At 36.5% G+C, this 23142-nt stretch overlaps 2 non-coding genes across 2 annotated transcripts; both read left to right on the top strand.

Annotated features, from left to right (window-relative positions):
* The first annotated feature begins 20114 nt into the window (after window positions 1-20114).
* Window positions 20115-20188, top strand: TRNAP-UGG (transfer RNA proline (anticodon UGG)). The gene has a single exon. It is a non-coding gene; the product is annotated as a tRNA-Pro (tRNA).
* Window positions 20189-20325: 137 nt separating this feature from the next.
* TRNAW-CCA (transfer RNA tryptophan (anticodon CCA)) lies at window positions 20326-20399 on the top strand. The gene has a single exon. It is a non-coding gene; the product is annotated as a tRNA-Trp (tRNA).
* Window positions 20400-23142: the final 2743 nt, after the last annotated feature.

Here is a 23142-nt window from a genome sequence, read left to right as displayed (position 1 = left end):
GGCACTCGATTATTATCAAACCCGACTGCAATCTTTTTTCTGCGGTAAGGATTGCACCAGAGCACCTTCTACTTCTAACTAGGCCATGAACACTATAGCTAGAGAAGAATCATTCTGAGCGCAAGTCCATAAGAAGCGACCCACTTTTTCATCGGTTCCGGGGGAAGACAAAGATCTTGCGCGACCGGTCCGCCAGAAAACTCAAAAGAGAAAGAAGTCTCGTTAATCTCTTCATAGCTCGTTCCAAGTTCGAAGTACCGTTTTGGCCAAAGAAAAAGCCCCGCTTCCTGACACGATTGCCCTCTTTATATAGATAGATATAGGACTCTATGGGGTTATTACTTAGAAGTCTATTTTGTACAAGATCCCTCCTATCTGATACGAAAAGGTTACCCCATGATCCCGAGCCGGTCTTATCTGGCTCGCAAACCCCAAGTTTGTCTATGAAGAGCTAATCTAATTGTATTAGTTTCTATAATGGATTTCTTATGTGGAATACTAATGGATAGGCCTCGTTGCTAAGTGCTACAAGATCTAGTGCACTGGAACTCGTGGTTATGGACCCGAATCCTTTAGTATGGAACATTGTCTTTTCCAAGTAAAAACCCCTAGTATATGAAAGAATGAAAAGGTGCTTTCGTTCTTGTGGAATAAGAAGCCCTCGTACCTTAATGAAAGGAAAATAGGAATTTTTCGTTAGGTATTTGACCAAATAGGATTGTCCAGTTCCTATAGAACCTATCACTAAAATACCCGATAGGGCCTAAGCGGAACGAAAAGGGTTTTCCATGAGATGGTAAATGAAAACGATTAGCCCCACACGAGGTTTGGGAATAAGTGATTGTCTGATAATGAGCAAGAATATACGTCTTTCTGCTAAAGAGAATCTATTAAACTCATAATTCATTAGATCCTTGTTAGCAATGTCAACTAGGTATCATAAGTAAATGGATCTCGGTTGTTCAATCCTTTGATACCAAGGTCATTCTTTGCTAAAGAGGAAATGATCACTATGGGTCATACTCAATAGAATGGATCCATTCCAAATAGCGAGAATTAGGATTCTTGATCCCTCATCAGTCTCTCTTTCAATTCGAGGATCCGGAGAGGTGTTTCATAGTCATCTCCGAATATTTGCCATCTCCGAATATTTTCGATTTCATTTTTCTATGATATGTCTTTTCTATATGAAAATGGTTTTATTTCACGATGTACGATGATCCCTGTTAAGCATCCATGGCTGAATGGTTAAAGCGCCCAACTCATAATTGGTTAAATTTGCGGGTTCAACTCCTGCTGGATGCACGCGAACGGGAAAGGTCTATTGGAATTGGCTCTCTATCCATGGAATCTCATCCATCATCCTACATAACGAATTGGTATGGTATATTCATTAACCATAACATAAGAACAATAAGAACTCGAATTCTTATCGATACTGGAACTCAGAGCATAGGGGGGAAAGTCGATTTAGGATGGAATCAAATACGCAGTATTTACAGAAAAGAGTCTTCGTTTATTTGGGAAAGAATCAATATACTTTTAATGTCGAATCGGGATTCCACTAAGACAGAAATAAAGCATTGGGTCGAACTCTTCTTTGGTGTTAAGGTAGTAGCTGTGAATAGCCATCGACTACCCGGAAAGGGTAGAAGAATGGGACCTATTCTGGGACATACAATGCATTACCGACGTATGATCATTACCCTTCAACCGGGTTATTCTATTCTCACTTCTAGAAGAGAAACGAACTAAAGGAGAAATACTTAATAATACGGCGAAACATTTATACAAAAACACCTATCCCGAGCACACGCAAGGGAACCGTAGACAGCAAGTGAAATCCAATCCACGAAATAAATTGATCCATGGACGGCACCGTGTGGTAAAGGTCGTAATGCCAGAGGAATCATTACCGTCAAGGCATAGAGGGGGACGGTCATAAGCGCCTATACCGTATAAATCGATTTTCGACGGAATCAAAAGACATATCTGGTAGAATCATAACCATAGAATACGACCCTAATCGAAATGCATACATTTGTCTCATACACTATGGGGAATGGTGAGAAGAGATATATTTTACATCCCAGAGGGGCTATAATTGGAGATACTATTGTTTCTGGTACAAAAGTTCCTATATCAATGGGAAATGCCCTACCTTTGAGTGCGGTTTGAACTATTGATTTACGTAATTGGAAGTAACCCAATTAGGTTTACGACGAAACCTAGAAATCGATCACTGATCCAATTTGACTACCTCTACGGATAGACCTCAACAGAAACTGGTGAGTAACGGCAAGCAAGTGATTGAGTTTCAGTAGTTCCTCATAGAAAATTATTGACTCTAGAGATATGGTAATATGGAGAAGACAAAATTGTTTGAAGCACGCACAGAACCGGAAGCGCCCCTTGTTTCAAAGAGAGGAGGACGGGTTATTCACATTTAATTTGATGGTCAGAGGCGAATTGAAAGTTAAGCAGTGGTAATTAAGACCCCGGGTGAAAATAGGATGTCTCCTACGTTACCCATAATATGTGGAAGTATCGACGTAATTTCATAGATGTCATTCGATCTGAATGCTACATGAAGAACATAAGCCAGATGACGGAACGCGGAGACCTAGGATGTAGAACGATCATAAACATGAGCGATTCGGCGGATTGGATTCCTTTCTATATATCCACTCATTGTGGTACTTCATCATACGATTCATATAAGATCCATCTGTCTAGAGATCGTCATATACATCTAGAAAGCCGTATGCTTTGGAAGAAGGCTTGTACAGTTTGGGAGGGGTTTTTTGAGAAAAAAGAGAATCTACTTCAACCGATATGCCCTTAGGCACGGCCATACATACATAGAAATCACACGTGGAAGGGTGGGTGGGCAATTAGTAGAGCAGCAGGTGCTGTAGCGAAACTGATTGCAAAAGAGGGTAAATTGGCCACTTTAAGATTACCATCTGGGGAGGTCCGGTTTGGTATCCCAAAACTGCTTAGCAACAGTCGGACAAGTGGGTAATGTTGGGTGTGAACCAAAAAAGTTTGGGTAGAGCCGGACTAAGTGTTGGCTAGGTAACGCCCCGTAGTAAGAGGGGTAGTTATGAACCCTGTGGACCACCCCCATGGGGGGTGGTGAAGGGAAAGCCCCCATTGGTAGAAACAAAACCCACAACCCCTTGGGGTTATCCTGCGCTTGGAAGAAGAACTAGGAAAAGGAAAAAATATAGTTGATAGTTTTTATTCTTCCGTCGCCGTAAGTAAATACGTAACTAGGAATTGAATAAATTGCATTTTGGAATTTGCAATAATGCGATGGGCGAACGACGGGAATTGAACCCGCGCATGGTGGATTCACAATCCACTGCCTTGATCCACTTGGCTAATCCGCCCCTTATCCAGCTAAAGATTTTCTCTTTTTTCCATTCATTATTATTCTAATTTATTCTGGACCTCCATACCTCGATCGAGATAGTGGACATAGGATGCCACTCTTTAAAATGAAAAAAAGGAGTAATCAGCTGTGACACGAAAAAAACGAATCCTTTTGTAGCTCGTCATTTATGGCAAAAATCGAAAAGGTCAATATGAAGGAGGAGATAAGAAATAATAGTAACGTGGTCCCGGCATCTAGCATTCTACCCGCAATGGTTGGCCATACAATCGCGATTCATATGGAAAAGACATATTACCTATTTACATAACAAATCCTATGGTAGTCGCAAATTGGGGGAATTCGTGCCTACTCGGCATTTCACGAGTTATGAAAGTACAAGAAAGGCTACTAAATTCTCGTTCGTTAATTTGAATTCAGAATAGAAAGATCAGAATAAACAAATTCTATAGGGATTCAAATAATCAAATAAGTAAGGTAGGGCGGGTAATAACAGTTATTGTATGACAAGCTTCAAATTGGTAAAGTATTACCCCTAGGATAAAGAAGTAAGAAGGGGCTCTGAGAAACTTCCGCAAGAAAAGTTCCAACCGATCGTCTACTTAAATTCGAACGGGTTTTCAAAGCACAAAAACGCATACATATGTCTGTTTTCAAAGCACAAAGAGTTCTAGATGAGATTCGCTGGCGTTACTACGAGGAAACCGTTATGATACTGAATCTCATGCCTTATCGAGCATCGTATCCCATCTTAAAGTTGGTTTATTCGGCAGCAGCAAATGCTACTCATTATAGGGATTTCGACAAAACGAATTTATTCATCACTAAAGCCGAAGTCAGTAGGAGTACTATTATGAAAAAATTCAGACCTCGAGCTCGAGGACGTAGTTATTCTATAAAAAAAACGATGTGTAATATAACAATTGTACTAAATATAGTAAAGAAATCAAAATAATCTTTAGATCAATCTAAGATTTCGATTCCCAGTAAAAAAAAAAGAAATATAATAGAAAAATATGGGACAAAAAATAAATCCACTCGGTTTCAGACTTGGTACAACCCAAAATCACCATTCCTTTTTGGCTTCGCACAACCAAAAAATTATTTGAAGGTCTACCGGAAGATAAAAAAATACGGAATTTGTATCAAGAACATATACAAAATAATAGGAAAAAGGCTCGAATAGAAAAATGGAATCAGACTCAAGTTCTGAAGTAATTACACATATAGAAATTCAAAAAAGAAATCGATACAATCCACGTCATAATCCATATGGATTCCCCAACTTATTAAAGAAAAAGGGAGCAATCGAAGAATTAGAGAAAGATCTCCAAAAGGAAGTTAATTTCTGTAAACCAGAGACCTTAATATTGCTATCGAAAAGGTTTAAAGAACCTTATAGACAACCTAATATTCTCTGCGGAAATATATAGCTTTCCAATTAAAAATAGAGTTTCATTCCGAAAAGCAATGAAAAAAGCCTATTGAATTAACTAAAAAGCGGATATAAAGGTAATAAAATCCAAATTGCGGGTCGTCTAGCAGGCAAAGAAATTGCACGTGCCGGAATGCATCAAAAAGGGTAGACTACCCCTCCAAACAATTCGCGCTAAAATTGATTATTGCTGCTATCCAATTCGAACTATCTATGGAGTATTAGGTGTCAAAATTTGGATATTCGTAGAAGAAGAATAACTAACCATGTCTTCCCATTCCGCCCAGTGATAGAATAAAAAAGACAAGAACCTTGTTTTTCCAAAAATCCCTAAAAAAAAGAAGAAAGTATCCCTCTTTCTATAAGATTTAATGAAAATTAAGAAATCTTTTAATATAATTGCTATGCTTAGTGTGTGACTCGTTAGTTTTTTCTTTAGGGTCAAAAATGGAAAAAAACTTAGTAATGATAGAAAATTAACTAATAACCAACCTATTGCTTCGTATTGTCGAGATCCTAACTAAGAAACAGTCACTATGTGAATAAATACATCTATCAAAAATGAGTAGATCTATCATATAGTTGTAGCAACTGCATTTTTTTCTCTACAAAAGAAACCTGATTCTAGGCTGTGAAGCAAAACTAAAGGGATGTGGATAAAAGGAGGGATGATAGATAGAAGGAAGAAGAATAAGAAAGATATAGGATTCCATATGTATGGTCTATGAATTACATCATAAAAAAAAGGCAAGTGATAAAGCATCAAATAATAAAATTCTCAAAAAAAAGAGAGAATTCGAAATCGTAACTTGACTTTTGAAACAACAAATAAAATATAAAGCAATAAATAAAGAGCAGCCGGGTTAATAAAACTGAGAAAATTGACTCGGAAAAAAAATTGAAGCTCCATTGCAGGATTCAAACCCTAACCATTAAAGGAGAAGCTGTGGGGAACGACAAAACCTCTGACTACATAGGATTTTATTGAAAAGAATCCTAACACTTCATTGGGTGGGATGGCGGAACAAACCAAAAAAAATTGCTTTTATTTGATAAGTTCTAAATTAACAACTAAGACAGGAAAGAGTAAATATTCGCCCGCGAAATCCTTATGGATCTAGAATACTTTACCACGACTTCAATAAGAATAAAAAAAAGGAGATTCCAAAAAAGGAAGGATTACATTTTATATAAATATGAATTTGGATATATTCTAGATCTTCTTTCTGACTATATATTTATTTTTCTTTTTTAAGTTTAAGAAAGTCCAAAATCAAAAAAACCTAACTTTTTCTATTATATATTGATGTGTATCTATCTATAATATTTTTGAATATTATGGAATTAGAGAAATGACATTCGCACGCTTTCTCATTTTCATTCGCGAGGAGCTGGATGAGAAGAAACTCTCATGTCCAGTTTTGTAGTAGAGATGGAACTAAGAAAGAACCATCGACTATAACCCAAAAGAACTAGATTTCGTAAACAACATAGAGGAAGAATGAAGGGGAAAATCCTGCCGAGGCAATCATATTTGTTTTGGTAGATATGCTCTTCAAGTACTTTGAACCCGCTTTGGATCACCGCGAGACAGATAGAAGCAGGACGAAGAGCAATGACACGATATGCACGTCGTGGTGCGAAAAATATGGGTGCGTATATTTCCCGACAAACCGGTTACAATAAGACCCACAGAAACACGTATGGGCTCGGGAAAGGGATCCCCCGAATATTGGGTAGCCGTTGTTAAACCAGGTCGAATACTTTTATGAAATGAGCGGAGTATCCGAAACTGTAGCTAGAGCAGCTATCTCTATAGCTGCCAGTTAAAATTGCCCCATAACGAAGTACAATTTTCTCGATTAGAGATATAGAACCCCAAAAAGGCATATTGAAGATAAAAAACCCCCTGGTTTTTCTTTCTGGAAAGACCAATATTTCTTTCATCCTTTTTGCATTGAAATAACAAATGGAAATCCAAATAATATGAATTCAACCTCAGACCCTTTTAAATGTAGCAGATAACAGTGGAGCTCGAAAATTGCATGTGTATTCGAGTCATAGGAGCCGCTGGTAATCAGCGATATGCTCGTATTGTGATGTTATTATTGCTGTAATCAAGACGCCAGTGCCCCAAATGCCTCCTAGAAAGATCCGAAGTAATTCGAGCTGTTAATTGTACGTACACGTAAAGAATTCAAAGGCGACGACGGTTATAATAATACGCTATGATGACAATGCAGCAGTTATCATTGATCAAAAAGGAAATCCAAAAGGAACTCGAGTTTTTGGCGCGGGTTGCCGAAGAATAAGAGAATTGAATTTGACTAAAATAGTTTCATCTAGCTCCTGAAGTATTATAAATACTAGTAGACGAGATATAGATCAAAGAAAAAATTAGTAGATTTTGTCTCACGTATATGCTTAAAAATCCTAAATTTAAAGAAAAGGGATAAAACATGTTGATCTATAGAAAATTAGGAGGAACCTAGAATTAGAGTCTTATGGGGCAAGGACACTATTGCTGATTTACTAACCTCTATAAGAACACGCAGGACATCGAAATAAAAAAGGAACTGTTCGAGTAGTATCCACAAATATTACCGAAAACATTGTTAAAATACTTCTACGAGAGGGTTTTTATTGAAAGTGTTCGGAAACATCAGGAAAGTAACAGATATTTCTTGGTTTCAACTTTGCGACATCAAAGGAGAAAGACTAGAAAGGGAATATATAGAACTAGAACCTTTTTAAAGCGTATCAGCCGACCTGGCTTACGAATTTATGCCAACTATCAAGGAATTCCTAAGGTTTTGGGCGGAATGGGAATTGCTATTCTTTCTACTTCTCGAGGTATAATGACAGATCGAGAAGCTCGACTAAACAGAATTGGGGGAGAAGTTTTATGTTATATATGGTAATGGCCCCACCTATAGTACCCAAATTCTATCTCGAACTTCCTATTTTGAAAATAAAAATAGAAAAATAGGAGAAAAATATATGACAGAAAAAAAAAATAGTAGAGAAAAAAAAAACCCGAGAGAAGCAAAAGTCACTTTCGAAGGTTTAGTTACGGAAGCCCTACCCAACGGAATGTTCCGCGTTCGCCTAGAGAATGACACGATCATCCTGGGCTATATTTCAGGAAAGATCCGGTCTAGTTCTATACGAATACTGATGGGGGATAGGGTCAAAATTGAACTAAGTCGTCTTATGATTCCAGCAAAGGTCGTATAATTTATAGACTTCCCATAAGGATTCGAAGCGTACCGAAGACTCGAAGGATTACTGAAGATTTGAAGGATACCAAAGATTCAAAGGATTAGGTTTTTCTGGGGTAATAACTTCCAAGTTTCAAAATTTAAGTGAAGAGACTTATTTTTTCCAAAGAATAGATTCATAGTTTAAGAAAGGAATACCCATATATGAAAATAAGAGCTTCCGTTCGTAAAATTTGTACAAAATGTCGACTGATTCGCAGGCGTGGGCGAATTAGAGTCATTTGTTCCAATCCGAAGCATAAACAAAGACAGGGGTAATCTTTCGAAAAAGAAGCTTTTCTTTCTAATAGCTTTTCTTTCTAATTAAAGTAAAAAGTACCCACGGAAATGCCCAAATTGCAAATAAAAAAAATGAAAGTAAAGGATATATTTTAACCTGAAACGGATATCTTTGTATCTTTTTTCTTTTTGTTATTTCTAACTCATATTTATGAGATAATAAAATATGACAAAAGCTATACCAAAAATAGGTTCACGTAAGAAAGTGCGTATTGGTTTGCGTAGGAATGCCCGTTTTAGTTTACGGAAGAGTGCACGTAGAATAACAAAAGGGATTATTCATGTTCAAGCTAGTTTCAACAATACCATTATAACCGTTACAGACCCACAAGGTCGGGTCGTTTTCTGGTCCTCCGCAGGTACTTGTGGATTCAAAAGCTCAAGAAAAGCATCACCCTATGCTGGTCAAAGAACAGCAGTAGATGCTATTCGTACAGTGGGTTTGCAACGAGCAGAAGTTATGGTAAAAGGTGCTGGTAGCGGAAGAGATGCCGCATTACGAGCCATTGCTAAAAGTGGTGTACGGTTAAGTTGTATACGCGATGTAACACCTATGCCGCATAATGGATGTCGACCTCCTAAAAAAAGACGTCTGTAAAAAAAAATGAAACCGCTTTCAAGAGAAATAAACGATTCAATGATCAAATAATACTAGTCTGTTATGGTTCGAGAAGAGATAACAGGATCCACTCAAACACTAGAGTGGAAGTGTGTTGAATCAAGAGTAGATAGTAAACGTCTTTATTATGGTCGTTTCATTCTGTCTCCGCTTAGAAAAGGTCAAGCGGATACTGTCGGTATTGCCTTGCGAAGAGCTTTACTTGGAGAAATAGAAGGAACATGTATCACACGCGCCAAATTTGGGAACGTGCCACATGAATATTCCACAATAGTAGGTATTGAAGAATCCATACAAGAAATTTTACTAAATTTGAAAGAAATTGTATTGAGAAGTAATCTCTATGGAGTTAGAGACGCATCAATTTGCGTCAAAGGTCCTAGATACATAACCGCTCAAGATATAATCTTACCGCCTTCCGTAGAAATCGTTGATACGACACAACCTATAGCTAACTTGAGAGAACCCGTTGATTTCTGTATTGAGTTACAGATCAAGAGAGATCGCGCATATCATACGGAACTCAGAAAGAACTCTCAAGATGGAAGTTATCCTATAGATGCTGTATTCATGCCTGTTCGAAATGTGAATTATAGTATTTTTTCTTGTGGGAATGGAAATGAAAAACACGAGATACTTTTTTTAGAAATATGGACGAATGGAAGTTTAACTCCTAAAGAAGCGCTTTATGAAGCTTCTCGTAATTTGATTGATTTATTTCTTCCTTTTCTACACACAGAGGAAGAGGGCACTAGTTTCGAAGAAAATAAAAACAGGTTAACTCCACCCCTTTTAACCTTTCAAAAAAGATTCACTAATCTAAAGAAAAACAAAAAAGGAATTCCATTGAATTGTATTTTTATTGATCAATTAGAATTGCCTTCTAGAACGTATAATTGTCTCAAAAGGGCCAATATACATACACTATTGGACCTTTTGAGTAAGACTGAAGAAGATCTTATGCAAATTAATAGTTTTCGTATGGAAGATGGAAAACTGATATGGGACACTCTAGAGAAGCATCTCCCAATTGATTTACCTAAGAACAAGTTCTCGCTTTAAATCATTGCAATTTTTTCCTCTTCTTCTTTTTTGAGTTAGAATAAAAAGAAAAAAGAAAGCAATTTGGCATCTTTGGCATAATCTATATTTTCGCGAAATGGATCATAATAAAATAGATTTTAGGTATCTAGGGAAGATTCACTTGGAAGTAACTATTTCCTAGATACCCATGCAGGGGACTTCGCGGTGGAATGAATCAACTCGAAAAATCCCTAAACTAAAAAAGACCTAAAGTTAAGGATTTATCAATGGGTAATGTTGCTCCAATACCTAACCAAAGAGCTACTGCAGTACCGATTAAAAAAACGGTCGTAGCTACTGGGCGACGAAATGGATTTTGGAATTTATTGACATTCTCTAGAAAGGGTACTGTCAATAAGCCCGTTGGCACAGAAACCATTAAGAGAACGCCCAATAACTTATTGGGTACTGTACGGAGTATTTGAAATACGGGAAAGAAGTACCACTCGGGTAATATTTCCAAAGGAGTTGCAAACGGATCCGCCGGTTCACCAATCATTGACGGCTCTAGAACCGCTAAACCTACATTACACGCAATAGTACCTAGAATTACTACTGGAAAAATGTATAAAAGATCGTTGGGCCACGCGGGTTCCCCATAATAATTATGTCCCATCCCTTTAGCTAATTTTGCTCTTAATACAGGATCATTTAAGTCAGGTTTCTTTGTTATTGGGATAGGTGAATTCTTTAGGATCCATCCCCCAAAGGAACCGGACATGAGAATTTTTCATCATCCGGCTCGAGCAAGAATGAAAGAAATAAGACCGTGGAGGATCCACAATAGAATAGGGGTATATAATGACTCAATGACTCAAGGTAAGAAAAACTTTATCAAATTATCTTTTCCGAAGTTGCGCCTATAACTACTCATTGAAAAGAATCCTATTCTTATGCTTAAATGCTCAATATCCAAGTGGGCTTACAAATTTGATCATGATCAATTGCTTTGTGGATTGTCTCTTGATTAGTTGTTGTTTATCCCCTCGATATCGCAAGTTTCTTATGTCCAAACAAAGTATTTACTTGTTACTAATAAAAAATCAAAAAGTTTAGCCTGCGTTCTTCCTTAGATCCCTTCTTTTACTCCGATAGTATTGCGGATCAAAATCGATGCAAAGAAAATGAATGCATTTCCATACTATAATAAAAAGTAAGTGTAATAAAAATTGAATTGGATCATATCACATGACTTATTCCATTTATACTCTATAGGATCTTACGGAGCCTGTTCATGGATGACATGGTTGGTGGGGTATGATCATAGAAAATATTCTCCTCGAGTGAACCAGCCTATCCTTCCTAGATAGGGGACTTACGTGTTGATTGGATGCGGAGACACCTTTGGTCGTGAATTCTAATGTGGCAGATCCAATTCTCTATCTGCATGGCCAAATTAATAATTCAAGTCACACACTCCCATAATCCGCCTTATTTTCTTTCGTAAAATTCACTTCAACTATTTGTATAAAAATACTTCGAAGTTGAAGAGAAGTATCCAAATGACATGTCTTATTTTACAATAACCCATGTTTGTAGCAATGAAATACCACAACCTACCCGATATGATATATGAGAATTAGAATTCTCTATGCTATGCCTTCCCTATAACGGACCCGAAATACCTTGCTTACGTATCATTGGAAAGTGCATTAACATAAATACGGCAGTAAGCAGAGGTAGTACAAAGGTATGTAAACTATAAAAACGAGTCAAAGTGGATTGGCCCACACTAGCACTTCCACGTAATAATTCCACTAAAGGGGACCCTATTACCGGAATAGCTTCGGGTACACCTGTAACAATTTTGACTGCCCAATAACCAATTTGATCCCAAGGCAAAGAATAACCAGTTACACCAAATGATGCAGTCAATACAGCCAAAACCACGCCTGTGACCCAAGTTAATTCACGGGGTTTTTTAAATCCACCTGTGAGATACACACGAAATACGTGCAGGATCATCATTAGAACCATCATACTTGCTGACCATCGATGAACCGATCGGATTAACCAACCAAAGTTGGCCTCCGTCATTATATATTGAACGGAGGAAAAAGCCTCTGTAACGGTCGGTCGGTAGTAAAAAGTCATAGCAAAACCGGTAGCGACTTGTACTAGAAAACAAGTAAGTGTAATTCCCCCTAAACAATAAAATATGTTGACATGAGGAGGAACATATTTACTAGTTATATCATCTGCAATTGCCTGAATCTCAAGACGTTCTTCAAACCAATCATATACTTTATTGAGATAGGTAACTAGCCCGACTCCCCCTCCGAGAACCGTATATGAAAATTTCATCTCGTACGGCTCAAGCAGAAATACACAAATTTTCAACGGATATTAGAAAAAAAGGGTTCAAAACTCCATCAGCCACGGTATTGGATCGATTTGCCTTGAAGATATGAAATAAGAAAAATCCAGAATTTCTTCTTTGTGATAATAATGCCAAAAAATCTCAAGTTGGCTCATCTGTCTTTCTTTCCCTTATGTTGATCATTAGAGGCCTCTTGACTTTTCTCTTCCCTATTTTTTATTGATTTTATTTTTTGACTAGTCAAAAAATAAAATCAAAATTTCTAGTGGTTTTCTGATAGAAATTATCTTGTTGCGATCCTATGAATCAGTTCAATTAAAACCTTAGATTCATACTAGAGCCACGATGATTCAGTCTCAAGATAAACAAAAGGCAAGGGTTCTTCGAATAAGAACCGCTTGATGATCATTTATTGAAAGAGAAAAGAGTTCTCTTTTGGGCAAACAAAATTGGAAGGAAGAAAATTTCTTTTTTTATTAAGAACTACTTCATTTTTTTTTTAAGTCTGGTTGCGAGGTCTAAATAGTGAGTATGAATCATAGTTCCTTTTTTTTTTGATCCACTCTATGTATTTCGTGTTCCAGATACTAGAATAAATAATATCTGACGAATTAGAATCATCTTGATAGAGATAACAGGCCCCTTCTATGTATTATCAATAGGATCAATTCTAACAAGTCACACACTCATATTCCAGAGATACCAAAACAAAAAAATCCACGGTCGAACTACCAGAATGTCTAGAAATGTGGAGCTTAAAGTAGAAAGGCTTTTTTTGGATGGAAAAACTATGAAGTCATAGTTTTAGTTAGTAGAAACCTAATTCGTTAAAATTCCGTCCAGTAAAACAGAAGAATTATAAATTTCTAAAATTATAGATAGGAATATCGCGAATAAAGCCATTGCGACCCCCATAAAAGGAGTAGTCCCCCAACCCGGAGCAACTTTCCCATATTCCGAATTCAAGGGTTTCAATAAACTACCTGCGCCAGTCCGTTTTGGCTTAGGTCTAGAACTATCTTCAACGGTTTGTGTAGCCATAAATTCTATTTAATCATTGGTGTTGACTTTGTATACTATTCCGTTGTAGTTGTAAATACACGATCTTTTCATAGATCCATTGTAATCTTGAAATTCTATAAAAATGGAAACAGCAACTTTAGTCGCCATCTCCATATCTGGTTTACTTGTAAGCTTTACTGGGTATGCCTTATATACCGCGTTTGGGCAACCCTCTCAACAATTAAGAGATCCATTCGAAGAACATGGGGACTAATTGAAGTAAGAAGTCTCCCCTCCGGGGGACTTCTTACTTCAATTAAATTATTTCATTTCTTAGTCGGAACCTTAGGTGGTTCTCGGAAGAAGATAGCGAAAAAAAATTATCCCTAAAGTCGAAACTAAAAGGAACGTATAAACCAATGCTTCCATAGATTCGATCCTGGTTTATTTACAATTATAACTTCCACACCTATTCACTTATCATTTGGGATCATTTCCCATATAAAAAAAGAAAAAGAGTCAAAGAAAGGACAGGAGATGTTCCTCATGTCAAATCAAACAAAAAATGGAGGTGAAAGATACCATAGCAATGTGGTATCAGGCTGCCTGTCTCCTTGTAGTTGGATCTCCAACTTTTTGGAATGTTCCAAATTCCACTTGAGCATCCAAGTCTGGATCAATACCAGCAAAAACATCTCGGAACAAGGTTCGAGCGCCATGCCAAATGTGTCCGAAAAAGAAGAGCAAAGCAAAGGTAGCATGACCAAAAGTGAACCAACCCCTTGGACTGCTGCGAAAAACACCATCTGATTTCAAAGTAGCTCGATCTAATTCAAAAATTTCCCCTAATTGAGCACGCCGCGCATATTTTTTTACAGTAGCAGGATCAGAATAACTTACTCCATTAAGTTCGCCACCATAGAACTCCACCGTTACGCCTACTTGTTCAACACTATATTTGGATTCTGCTCTTCTAAAAGGAACGTCCGCTCTCACAATTCCCTCTTCATCTACCAAAACGACCGGAAATGTTTCAAAAAAAGTAGGCATACGACGTACAAAAAGCTCGCGTCCTTCTTTATCTCTAAAGACGGGATGTCCTAACCATCCAACAGCTATGCCATCCCCATTGTCCATTGAGCCTGCTCTGAATAATCCCCCCTTTGCCGGATTATTACCAATATAATCATAAAAGGCTAATTTTTCGGGAATTTTAGACCAAGCTTCTGATAAACTAAGATTTTCGGCTAACCCATCGCTAACTCTTCGATATATTTCTTGCTGAAAGTATCCCTGATCCCACTGATAACGAGTAGGCCCAAATAATTCGATTGGGGTAGTTGCTGATCCATACCACATAGTTCCGGCAACTACGAAAGCAGCAAAAAAAACAGCAGCGATACTACTGGAAAGTACAGTTTCAATATTGCCCATACGTAACCCTTTGTATAGACGTTGAGGCGGACGGACACTTAGATGGAATAGGCCCGCTAATATGCCCAAAGTACCCGCAGCAATATGATGCGAAGCTATTCCTCCCGGAACGAAAGGATCAAAACCTTCTGCACCCCACGCAGGATTTACAGCTTGTACTTTTCCAGTGAGTCCGTAAGGATCGGACACCCATATCCCAGGGCCATATAAACCCGTTACATGAAATGCACCAAAGCCAAAACAAGCCACCCCTGCAAGAAATAAATGAATTCCAAAGATCTTGGGCAAATCCAAAGAAGGTTTTCCCGTCCGCTCATCACAGAATATTTCTAGGTCCCAATATACCCAATGCCAGATAGCTGCCAAGAAACACAAGCCAGAAAACACAATATGCGCACCTGCCACACCTTCATAACTCCAAATACCCGGATTCGTTACAGTTCCTCCTGAAATACTCCAACCACCCCACGAATTCGTTATTCCTAAACGAGTCATGAAGGGGATGACGAACATACCTTGTCTCCACATTGGATCCAGAACAGGATCAGAGGGATCAAAAACCGCTAATTCGTATAAAGCCATCGAACCAGCCCAACCAGAAACTAGAGCTGTGTGCATTATATGCACCGAAAGCAATCGACCCGGATCATTCAATACGACAGTATGAACACGATACCAAGGCAAACCCATGGAAATACCCCTTTAGCAAAGAAAAATAGACACGATGTCGCTTTATTTTATCGCATTGGAAAAGACTATCCATACTTATTCTATGTACCTAACCCTTCTAGGGGATTCTATGTCAGAAAGCGTGAATATTTATTTCATTCCATTAAAAATAACAAGCCAATTCTGTTTGTAAGAAGAAAGAGAAGCAGATCTATTCTATACTCGATAAGTGCCAATATGCAATGGGTAGCTTGGGCTATTTGGAAAAACGAAGAATAGATCCTTCATCCCTCTTTGTTTATCATTCAAATCACGGATTCTTTTTTCTTTATTCAATCTGTTTTACCTTCCTTATATGTAGAATATTTCAATCTATGTATTAATAGAATCTATAGTATTCTTATAGAATAAGAAAAAAAAAATGAAGATAATAAACTGCGGATTCTTTCTTTCTCTTCCATTCTTACGTTTCCATATTAAAGTGTAGTTTTTTTACTTAAATTTAATAATATTAATCTAATATGCCCATTGGTGTTCCAAAAGTACCTTACCGGATTCCCGGAGATGAAGAAGCGACTTGGGTTGACTTATACAATGTTATGTATCGAGAAAGGACACTTTTTTTAGGTCAAGAGATTCGTTGCGAGATCACAAATCATATTACAGGTCTGATGGTATATCTCAGTATAGAAGATGGAAATAGCGATATTTTTTTGTTTATAAACTCCCCTGGCGGGTGGCTAATCTCAGGAATGGCGATTTTTGATACGATGCAAACGGTGACACCTGATATATATACAATATGCCTCGGAATAGCCGCGTCCATGGCCTCCTTCATTCTGCTTGGAGGAGAACCCACCAAGCGTATAGCATTCCCTCACGCTAGGATTATGCTTCACCAACCTGCTAGTGCTTATTATCGGGCAAGGACACCAGAATTTTTACTAGAAGTGGAAGAGTTACACAAAGTTCGCGAAATGATCACAAGGGTTTATGCACTAAGAACAGGCAAGCCTTTTTGGGTTGTATCCGAAGACATGGAAAGGGATGTTTTTATGTCAGCAGACGAAGCCAAAGCTTATGGACTTGTCGATATTGTAGGGGATGAAATGATTGACGAGCACTGCGATACTGATCCAGTGTGGTTTCCAGAAATGTTTAAGGATTGGTAGTGGGTGGATTTCTTGTAAATTTATCTCAAACCTAAATTCGGGTTTTATGCTATAGAAAATAGAAATACTTCATGATGATGAATCATCAGGTTAAGATCGATCTAAACCAATCCATTTTATATATACATACGACATGCCAACGGTTAAACAACTTATTAGAAATGCAAGACAGCCAATACGAAATGCTAGAAAATCGGCCGCGCTTAAGGGATGTCCTCAGCGTCGAGGAACATGTGCTAGGGTGTATGTGCGACTCGTTCAGATCATGAGTTCAAACAAATAATAAAATTTTTGAAGTATCCATGATCGGTACCAATGAATAGGATAGAGAAGCTCTATCCTAGATTTCTATGGTATATGGAATTTATGGTTTCCTTTGGTGCAAATCCAATCATCTAGATTGGAAGAAGCAATTCCCCCATTGGTAACAAATGGTTATCCATTAAGCGGAGGAAATAGTAATAAAAAGAAAAAGGCTTATGCTCCTTTATCTTAAAAGAACGGACTAAAGGGTCAGCTACTTAGCCAACTTTCATAATTAAATACCGTCACTGTATGAATAACTCTTATTGTGAAAAGAGTTATTTACTCTATAATGGATAGGTAGAGCCAAAGAATGTGAACTATACAAGTTCACAATACCTTTTGATGAAAGAAAGGGCTCCGGTGTATAGAGAGGGCCTCGCCGTTTAAAAGGGAACCATAAAAACGATGGAACCCACTGTTTTTTTAGTATCGTTAGAATTTGTTATTTCTATGCGAAATAACTAAATAGAATAAAAAATCGTGGTTGGGAAGGTTATAGTAGCAAAAGCCATTGGAATTAATATTTTATATATCGGAATAATCCGTTTAGTTATTAATGGGAAAAAAGAGGGTTAAAAGAAGAGAAATCATTAGTTATTCATTAAGGTTAATTTGATTCAATGACCAGAGTTCCGCGAGGATATATAGCTCGGAGACGACGAACAAAAATGCGTTCATTTGCCTCAAACTTTAGGGGGGCTCATTTAAGACTTAATCGAGTGATTACTCAACAAGTAAGAAGAGCTTTTGTTTCTTCTCATCGAGATAGAGGCAGGCAAAAGAGGGATTTTCGTCGTTTGTGGATCACTCGGATAAACGCAGCAACACGGGTATATAACGTATTCAATAGTTATAGTAAATTAATACACAATCTGTCCAAGAAGGAATTGATTCTTAATCGTAAAATGCTTGCACAAGTAGCTGTATCAAATCCAAATAATCTTTACACGATTTCCAATAAAATAAGGATCATCAATTAAAGGATAAAAAAGTAATATACAGGAATAATTAAAACCGAATTCCCGGAGAGGGAACTCCGGGAAGATACAATAAATTAAGATTAAGTGGTAGGAATCGACGAGCATGTTGCAATAAATAAAAAAACTATTTATTTTTTCCCATTTTTCTTTCTTATAACAAACACAAGAATCCAAATTGGATTACTTTACTTTATATATGAGTCTGAGTCTTTCGAATAAAACATCAACAATCGGAACTTAAGTTTCGATTGTTGTTTCTTAAATTCTGGTTGGAGTTTCTTAAGTTTCGATTGGAATTGAACTTTTGTGTTAATTGAGGAATATGTCTATTTTTTCTGTGTCTAGGACCAGTAATTATTGAAATTGCCTGGGCTTGAAATTGCTTCTCATTCTCATAGTTACGAAATGGTAAGAAAGATAAAATACGAGCCTGTTTTATAGCAAGAGTAATTAATCGTTGTTGTTTCAAGGTTAATCTATTTATTCGTCTAGATAATATTTTTCCTTGTTCACTAATAAATCGATTAATTAAACTCATGTTTCTATAATCAATTCGATCCCCCGGGCCTATTCGAGAACGCCTACGAAAAGGTTGTTTGGATTTACGAAAAGGTTGCTTAGATTTACGAAAAGGTTGTTTGAATTTACGAAAAGGTTGCTTAGATTTATGAAAAGTTTGTTTGGATTTACGAAAGGGTTGCTTAGATTTACGAAAAGGTTGTTTAGATATATACATGATTTATTCCTTATTTTAAAATTTGAAAAAAAAAAATGGATTTCTTTCTTTTATTAATTTTTGATCCAGAACCAGAAGAAGTAGTCTTTCTTTGGTCCATATATTATTTGATTAAATCAAAATATACTATATAAATTGATTAAATCAAAATATACTATATAAAAATATAAAAAATCCAAATATATAAAAATAAAAACCCTCTATACATATGAAATAATATCTACCTAAAATCAGATGAGTTGATTTGTATTTAGTATTCTATCTATGTTCTATATATTTAATAAGAAGTTCTTACTCTTTCTGTTCTTTGGAAAAATCGAACACACGATGCTCCTATTTCTTTATTTCATTATGAGTGGTATGCTTGCGACAATAACGACAAAATTTTCTTAATTCTAATTGTCCGGGCGTATTGTGGCGATTCTTTTGAGTACTATATCTAGAAATCCCCGTCGATTCCTTATTGGTACCCTTTCGAACACAACTAATACATTCCAAAATAACTCGGATTCTAACATCTTTGCCCTTGGCCATGAACCTCCTTTCCTTTTTGGATCGACTTAACTTAATTCTTATACCTATTCTTTTATTCTTCTATTTTGGATCCAAAGAAAAGAAGAAGAATAAAATCCATAGAAGTTCCTAACTAAAAATGTGATTTCTAAAGATTTTGTTGTAATTCTTCGAATTATCGAACAAATCCAATCCAATAGAATACAAAATTTTTGAAATTCGTAAATTAAGTAATAAAACATAGAGAAATAATTAAAGAATACAATCCTTATCCATCTTTTCTTTCTTTTTGCTTCATATACTAAAAAAGAATTCAAAAAGGGGAAATTTTCGTCATGTCACGAAGAATTCTATCTCTCGCATAGGAATAACTAGAATTAAAAAAAAGGGAATGACAAAGCATCTGGGAATAAACGATTGATTTCTATCAATAAACCTGCTAAAGCCCCAAACCATAGAGTACTTAGCACGGGTGCTACAGAGAGATATGTTTTTATATCCCGCATTGAAAATCCTCCTTCCGTATTGGAATACATATATGATCAGATACTCTTGCCCAAGATCCTTTGTATTTCTTTTGTTTAGGCGAAATTCCTAACTAAAAAAACAAAATAAATATTATATATATATAGAATGAACCGTATAGACGAGATTTTCCTATCCCTAAAAAAGATGACCCCTTCTTCCTATACATTACTAAGGAATAGTAGTCTTTCTTTTATAGGTGAAATTTGACTGGATTTTAGTTTATACCCCTTCCTTGATTATATGAGACCAAAAACAAGAAATGACAAGAAAGTTCTATATGGATAAAGAAATAGAAGAAAATTACGATGTGGAAAACAAGAAAGGAATTGTGTACAATGGCATTGTACAACAATTTGGAAAAGGGATGTAGCGCAGCTTGGTAGCGCGTTTGTTTTGGGTACAAAATGTCACAGGTTCAAATCCTGTCATCCCTACCTATTAATTCTCTCTTCGTTATGGGCAGTAGTGGGGAGATCGATTAAAGTGGGTATAACTTGAATTTGTGGATACTATACGGACGTGAGACACGTTAGGAATAGAAAAGGATTTTCTTTTTTTTTTTGTTTTGAAAGCGCTCTTAGTTCAGTTTGGTAGAACGCGGGTCTCCAAAACCCGATGTCGTAGGTTCAAATCCTACAGAGCGTGATTCCATATATCTTATGTCGAAACTAAAATAACTTAAAAAAAAACAAAGTAGAATTGCAACTCCAATTTGACCTCCTCCAGACCAGAGAGGAGGTCAATCAAAAAAGAAATATTACTCAATCAAAGATCCAACTGATCCCCACGCCTGTATTGCAAATACGCAGTCACGAATAATCCCGCTAAAGTAATAGGAATTAGGCCTAAGACGATTCCAAATAGAAAAACTTCAATCATTTCGATTTGTTCGAGGGGATAAAAAAAGAGGTACGATCTATCTCTAAATAATAGTCTAAACTACCCACGAATCTCAATGACCAAGAAAAGAATTGGTAATTAGTGTGGAAAAGAGTCTAGAATACCAAGAATCCAAAAGAAAGATTCTTCTATTCAATTCATTTCAAATAAGACGTATCTTGTTCAAGCTAATAAATAGAGCTGGGGTTATAGTTAAAGCAGCCAGTAGAAAACCGAAATAACTAGTTATAGTAAGCATGAAGGGGTTCAATTCCATTTTTTTTACTACACTACATATGTTGGTAAAGCACTTACCTAAGTTTAAGTTATGGAAAATTCATAATTCATCGGTTATTTTAGATAATACTAAAAAACAAGATAGAGTGAGATACAGAAGTGTAAAAAAAAGAGAAAATCGATTCATCAGACGGAACATGAGTCCCTAATTCCGAATCAAGAGATTTGTTGTGGAATCTGTCAGTTAAGTAAACTAATAATATTAAGAACTAGATCATCTAACCCCATTGAAAAATGAAATTGGATTTTCGGGAGAATTTTGGAATAAAAGATAAATAAAGAATTGAATTTGAAAAAAAAAAAAAAAATTCTTTCTATTTCGGATTCGGATTATTTCTTTTTTAATAGGATGGATTTCATCCTCTTTTTGGAGCAAATTTTAACTCATTGTATTCCATATGGAATAAGAGGAGAAGAAAAGCATTCCACGACCCCCGAGGGGCCCCCTCAAAAAGGGAACTATTCCTAAAATTTACTTTTTTTTATTTATTTTTATTCGTTTTTTGAACCCCAACAAAAGTGGATTCAAAGTTACTTCAATTATCCTTTTCTTTTAAGTTCTTCTTGTAAAGTTCCATGCTTGCTGTTTGGTCAAGAAAATTAGACCTAATCCAACAAACAAGACAAGGATTGATTACGAATCTTGATTCTTCAAAGAATGTATTCCGTTTCTTTCATAACGGATTATCCGCTATTCGATTTTCTATTTATTAGATATTATTTTATGCTAACCAATTAAATTCCTTTAACTAAAAAGGGATCGATTTTGCATATACTTATCTTTGTATTGCGTCAATATGAGAATATCCTTCCTAAATTCTTTATCTTATTAATCATTAACTTAGATTTTCCCAAGATCTTGGCCGCTATTCCAAATTAAATTATTCTACTATTCCGAAGACAATGAAAATAAGTAGGACCCAAAAAATTGTGGGGTTCTATTGATGCCTTGAATAACATGTAATTTTCCTATAGACAAGGAACAAAAAAGAGAAAAAAGGAATTCTGTTTCGGGACCAAGCAAAACTGGATTGCTGTGCCATGAAGGATAGCTATACAATTCGGTATACTCAAAAATACACCTTTGGTACAAAATTGACAATCTCACAAGGATGAAAATATCAGTAATTTTCTATTTACTGGTGGATCCCATCTTTTACGGAATCAATTCCTTTTTTGAATAAAAATTTTGGGAGCTCAGCATGTCTGGAGCACGGGGAGAAACGTTCTTTTGCTGATATTATACCAGTATTCGATACGGGTTATTCATAGCATTACTATACTTCCCTATTCATTGCGGGCTTGGTAATTTTGTCAGTACGGGTTTAGCTTATGACGTGTTGGAAGTCCTCGACAAAAACGAGTATTTCACGGAAAGCCGACAAGGAATTCATTAATAACGACCGTTTTGATTCTTTAGAACAACTAGATGAATTAGTAGATCCTTTTAGGAGGCCCCCAATGACCATAGATCGAACCTATCCTATTTTACAGTGCGATGGCTGGCTGTCACGGATTAGCTGTTACCACGGTTTTTTTCTTGGGATCAATATCAGCAATGCAGTTCATCCAACGATAAACCAAATTCCAAACTATAGAACTATGACACAATCAAACCCGAATGAACAAAATGTTGACAATTGAAATCGTTACCAGTCTATACTTGGGGTTTATTACTCATTTTGTACTTGCTGTTTTATTTTCCAATTACTTCTTCAATTGAGAGAAAGAAAGAGAGTAGTAAGAATTCTCTTATCCCATTTGGAAGGATACCATCTTTATAACTATCCAGACTGTTTTGTCTCTAGCATGACACACTGAGAAAATGTGGAGGAAAGTAGGGGAAAATGGCCGATACTACTGGAAGAATTCTCTTTGGCTGATAGGTACTGTAACTGGTATTCTTGTGATTGGTTTAATAGGTGTTTCTTTTACGGTTCGTTATTCTGGATTGGGTTCATCTCTATAGTAATCGGAGGATCCAGATTGTAAACATGAAAAAGTAGGAACTAGCGGGTCCTTACTCCCCTTTATCTGATTAGAGCGGAAAGGGCCCGCGGAATTATTATTGTTAAACGCGGTTTTGTTCCATAATCTAGAAATTGGTTACCTATTTCTATTTGTAAAAATAACAAAGAGAAAACCTTTGCTCTGATGGTTGGAATCCCTCCATTTATCTTTGTTTGTTAATGATGTTAGTGAGTGAAGCAAA

Source organism: Zea mays, unplaced genomic scaffold (assembly GCF_902167145.1).
Source record: "Zea mays cultivar B73 unplaced genomic scaffold, Zm-B73-REFERENCE-NAM-5.0 scaffold_466, whole genome shotgun sequence".
Classification (NCBI taxonomy): Eukaryota; Viridiplantae; Streptophyta; class Magnoliopsida; order Poales; family Poaceae; genus Zea; species Zea mays.
This window is presented reverse-complemented; position numbering and strand designations above follow the sequence as displayed.